Below are 5812 nucleotides of genomic sequence, written 5' to 3'. Positions count from 1 at the left end.
AGAGAGAAGACATCCGTCTGAGGGGTTCTGGCCTGGGGAGGAGTAGTCAAGTTATGAAGAATGGGTCAGCTGGGGAAGCATGGGTTCTCTCAAATCCCCAGCCCCAGTGGAGGAAAAATCTGGTCCTGGTTCTTTTGCATTATCTGATGTGTCCATAGCGGGAGAATTTGTGCTAACTCTTAGGGAAAAGAGCGGAGGAATCTGAACTAGAAGGCTTGCGACCAGCCCCACGCTCCTAGGAAAAGCTGCTTTTAACTTTGGGTATTGTCATTTTTTTTTTTTCTTCATTGTTCCAAGCTTTGAACAGAAGTACTGTGAAAGAGAGGTGGTTTGGAATTTATTTATTTGTGAGACCCAGGGGTGAGGTGGGGAGGTGACGGAAGTCCAGGGTAGAAGTGGTGGTAGTGAGGAAAAGCAAGCGCAGCAAGGGAAACTACCCTAGTTTCAGCTTTAAATGAGTATCCTAAAAACCACCTCAGGCTAGAAGCTCCCTCTAGGGGTCACCTCATTTGTTTTCCCACCTTTAGAGACAAAATTTCTTGTTTTTTGTAATTATCAGGGTTCAGAGTAGGTAGCGTCCTTCCAGAAGCTGGAGTGGGTAGAATGTGTGTGCTCACTGCACAAATCCAAACACCCCCAGCTCACTCCCGCTCACTGTTCCCATCACCACACTGTACTCCTGGCCAAGGTAGCTTGTGTTTTCAGAGCTCAGCTGTTTCACTTTCCAGCTTGGCTTTTTGCTTGCTTATAATATCTTCCAGTTTGAGCATAAATCATAGAAAGAGGCTTTGGTGAGGAAGCTTTATAATATCTAAGCACGAGATTAATAGCCGCAAATAACTTTTCCCCTGGGTCACTTTCCCTGAGCAATGCCTTTGCCGAGTCTCCCCTAAGTTCCCTTTATGGCTAAGCACTCTCTCATCCTCTGAAAATACCACACACGCTGGCCAAACCCCTTCACGTGCCGTGGGACTGTCCAGAGAACGTTACTGCTCTGTACGAAGTTTGGCTCTTGCTTTGGAACAGAAAACATCAGTCTCACCCCAACATCACCAGTATGAAGATAGAGGTCTAAGCCCCACAGGTTTCCCTCCAGACTCCTTGGTAACTGCTAAGAGCTAAGTAATATTCTATAGGAGTGTAGGGACTTCATTAAGCATCCAAATAAAATTACTCCTAGTAACCCTGTCACTAGGGTTAGACAACCCTAGGGTCCAGACTTCCAACTGAATCCCAAACTCACCTTGGAATAGCTGTGCCCCATGAATCTTTTTCAGCCTCAGATTTCCTATCTGAGAAAGCCTGCTTGTTACAGTTACTGTGAGGGCCACTAAGGGATACGAGGCATTGACTGTAATCCTCCTCCCACAGGGAATGACCTGAATACTCTCTACTCTTCTGTGAGAGGGGCTTACATCCTCTCCTCTTTTAAAGGTGACTTTTCATGAGAATTCTACACAGTGAAACTTCCTGGTGGATTAGAAGGGAGATGGGAGGAAGTGAAAGAGTAAACAAATGTACTTCACTATTCTTGACTCTGTGGCGAAATATATTATACATGTGGTTAAATGCATGGGCTTTGGAGTCACAGAGACTGACCTAAGCTTGGTTTCGTGCTTGGCCAGGGGCCTTCAGCAAATTACTCAATCTCTCTGAGCCTCAGTTTCGTCATCTCTGAAATGGATGACATACATACCACAGGGTTGTAAATATTTAATGAGATACTGTGTGTTGAGCACATACTAGGTACTGCAGGCTACTATTAATGGAAACTACTAACCCTGCTCTCACAGCATCTAGGTGGTAAAGAGCAGGGGTACCTTCCATGAGGCCTGAGGTGGGGATGGGTCACCACCTGTGCAAGACTCACTGAAGCTGCATTCTGCTCCTCCACGAACACTGGCCGTTCCTCTTATTAGGGTCACAGGTGAAATAGCTGGTTGTGATGACTGAGAAGACTGCTTTGAGTCTGAATTACTGGTTATACCAAGACTCTGAGGCTGTTTCCCCTTTTATCCTTTTGTCCTTTTTGGTGCATCGAGAAGGCGAGTGGTGCTTGAAATAAGGGATCAGTAAGAACTCAGCTCCATGCTTGAAGGTATTAGAGCTGGGAATGGTAGGGAAATGCTCTTAGAGCCTCCATGGAGGTCCCAGACGTTCCCCATCTCTACCCCATTGCTACACTTATACCTCACTGCTTCCAGTACAACTCAGGGTGTGTCTGTCTCTCTCCTCTCTTCTCTGGCTACCCTTATCCTAGACTCTTCCTTTGTCAGCAAGGAGACTGTATGTGTTCTTACTTTGCTGTCCAAGGGCAGCTGTGGGGAGAGGGGCCTGTTCTCATCTCCTGGTTCTTTCCAGCCACAGGTGGGAACATGCAATAGCAATTATCTCCATCCAGCTGGAGCTACCAGGCCCAGGGCTGACTGCTACTAGAGAGGCACTGTGGGAACAGTTATTATTCATTGCTTACAGATGAAGATACTGAGGCATGAGAGCTTAGCTTACCCAAAGTCACAGAGCCAGTGTTTGAGCCCAGGTAGTCTGACTCAAGCGTCCACGCTCTGTCTGCCATGACTCTGCCCTCTGTCATGGCCCCTCACCCTGTATACCATGGAAACTGGAGGGCCGAAGGCCTAAAATATCTGGTGCCTCTTTTATTAATAAAAGTCTTATGCGATTCAGTTCTAACAGCACTGACCATAACAAAATGATTCTTAGACCCTCAGCCAGCACTTCCATGCATCTCTGAAGACCTGTTGAGTGCCTGGCCCGCCAGTGGGAGCACTTCCCAGTTGTCTTGGGTGCCGTGTCATGCCATGAGCATATTTAGTCGAGAGCCCCTGCTGTCTGCCCCCTATCAGCAGCCCTTCTCCACCATATTTAGCTAAAGTTTTGGTAAACTTGTCTTCCCCTGAGTGCCACACCGCTGGGGCTTGTGTGCATGGACTGTCTTGTGTGTACCTATTCTGGGATTACTTTGGCGGCGGGGGGGGGGGGGGGTCTTCCCTGCAGTGCACAGGCTTTCTCTAGTCTGGTGCCTGGGGGCTTCTCCCGTTTCAGAGCACAGGCTCTAGAGCACGTGGGCTTCAGTCGTTGTGTCCCACAGGTTCAGTTGCCCGGCAGCACGCGGGATCTTAATTCCCCGACCAGGCTCAAACTCATGTCCCCTCTGTTGGAAGGCCGATTCTTAACCGCTGGACCACCAGGGAAGTCTCAGGAACACTGGGATATTAAGAAAGGCCATCAGGAACTTTATTTGCAAGAAGGCTTTACAGGAGGCTTCTGTGAGAGAAGATGAAGGGGTTTTTTTGAGGTTGAGATCAGAGTCCAGAGACGGGTAATTCCAAAAGCCCTTGTGGCAGTAGGACCCATGAGACGAAAACCAGGAGCTGCCTAAAAAAGCAGGAATCCCTGGAGTCCTTGGCAGGGCGGGAGCCTAGAGTCAGGACCCCACCCCTACACAAGATTTCTAAGGAAACAAGAATTACAGTTTAATCCTTGTAACAGTCCTATCCAACAGAATTTTCTGTGATGACTGTCCAATATGGTAGCCACCAAACACATGACATGTGACCCTTGGACTTTGGATAGGAGGCTGAGGAACTGAATTTTTAAATTTTAGCATTATTTCCTATGACGTCATTTACATGAATTCAATACTATTGAAGGGTGCAGTTTTATAACTTTCTGTGCAGCCTTGGCACTCCTGGAGGAGTAGAAGTGGTGGTTATGGATGTTCAGGAGGGGGTTGGCCATTAGGGGCCTCAGCCTTAAGCCAAATGGTTAAAATATATATCTCACCCTGGAAAGAATATGGGCACTAAAGTCAGACAGACCCAGGATCCAGACAGATCCTGGCTCCTGGGCTAGTTTCCTTTAAACATTAAAGGATTAAGGATTAAACTGGACAACAAAAGTAAAGTGCTTGATCAGAGTTGTTTGCACTTGAGAATTCCCTGGTGGTCCAGTGGTTAGCAGTGCTTTCACTGCTGGGGTCCCAGGTTCAATCCATGGTAGGGAACTGAGATTCCACAAGTCCTGTGATGCAGCAAAAAAAAAAAAAAAAAAAAGACTTCCCTGGTGGCGCAGTGGATAAGAACCCTCCTGCTAATGCAGGGGACCCGGGTTCGATTCCTGGTCCAGGAAGATCCCACATGCTGCAGGGCAACTATGGCCGTGCACCACGACTTCTGAACCCACATTCTAGGGCCCGCTGAGCCACCACTAACGAGCCCGAGCGCTGCGGCTACTGAAGCCTGTATACCTGGAGCCTGTGCTCCACGGAGCAGACCCCACAGTGAGGAGCCCACGCACCACAGTGAAGAGTAGCCCGTGCTCACCACGACCAGAGGAAGCCCACTCACAGCAACAAAACCTCAGTGCAGCCAAAATGATAAAGAAGAAAAAAAAAATTTTTTTTAAGTGGTCCCTGAAGAGCAGCATTAGCAGCCCTTGGAATCTTAAAAAAAAAAAAAAAAAAGTTGTTCCTGCTCAAATGCCCACCTCTTCTCTTCTAGCACTGTGCTCCCCCACTGCTGGGGGTCCTCACTTCTACCCCAGGCCTTGCCTCTACTTCCTGGATGTTCACACAGAAAGAAGACAAAACAGTCACCATCCTCTGCCAGAACTGGGTGTGTGCCTCACACCAAGACAGAAAACAAATGATTGGGATGGCCATATCATCATCCTGGCAGGTCTCTGGTGGCATCCTGAAGACTTGAAAAGGACAGGAAACACCCAGATACTTCATCTCACCCCAACAGATGCACTGAGAAGAGGCCCTACCAATGGGAGGGTCCAGTCCTCAAAGTGTTGGGGACGAGGCCAGTTCTCCCCTTGTCTGGGAGGCCAGGGTGTGGCTGGAGACCTGGATGCCAGAGCTCCACATCCTAGGGTAAGTTGGGGTAGAACATGGAGACTCCATCCCAAGCCTAGAATAGGAGCTAGAGAGGAAGGAAGGAGAGGGTGGTGGGCTGCCCACCTGCCACCCCTACCCTCTCCCTTGGGCATTGCTAGCTGGAGGGTTAAGCTTCCTTCCTCCTAACACACCACTTGAGTGAGGAGTGTCGCTTGACCTCAGGGCACATTCCAGAATGAGGTCACAGCCAAGAATAGGACTGGGGAAACCCTGCCCTCCATCCTGCCTGTATTAATCACATACTCCCAGAGCCAGAGGGAGACCTCAGACTCCTTGGAGAGGTGGGAGAAGGAGGAGGGGACAGTATCAGGAAGCAGAGCTGGGAAAAAGGAGGGAAGACCCCCGAGGAGCCCCTTCACACCCTTGCAGTTGTCCGGTGCACCACATGGCCCTTGGTCCCGGGCCACTTGTTCACCCAGTGAATTCTTCTGGAACTCTGTGAGCTGGGGCTACAGGCCTCCCAGAGCCCTAAGCAGTGACCCTGGCCAGGGAACAGGGCAAGTGTGAAGGGAGACAGGAACTTGGAGAAGAGTGTTTGTGCAGCCTGGGGACAATGGAGGTACCCAAAGAGCTGAGTCTCGAAGGATGAGTAGGCTCAGGAATCTAGGCCATGACCGCTCTTGGGTGATAGAAATATCATGTGACACGGAGGGTCATACGCATGGGGTGGTGCGCATGGGGCGGACGAGAGGCAGGCCTCTGGAGACACTGAGTTCCTGATGGGGTTCCACACTGCCCAGCCCAGAGCTGTGTCTGTGTGTGTGTGTGTGTATGTGGGGTGTGTGTGTGTGTGGTGTGTGTGTGTGTGTGGTGTGTGTGTGTGGTGTGTGTGTGTGGGGGGTGTGTGTGTGTATGTGGGGTGTGTGTGTGGTGTGTATGTGTGTGTGTGTG

Source organism: Oryx dammah, unplaced genomic scaffold (assembly GCF_014754425.2).
Source record: "Oryx dammah isolate SB20612 unplaced genomic scaffold, SCBI_Odam_1.1 HiC_scaffold_8, whole genome shotgun sequence".
In the NCBI taxonomy this organism is placed as follows: Eukaryota; Metazoa; Chordata; class Mammalia; order Artiodactyla; family Bovidae; genus Oryx; species Oryx dammah.
Note: the sequence above shows the minus strand (reverse complement) of the source record.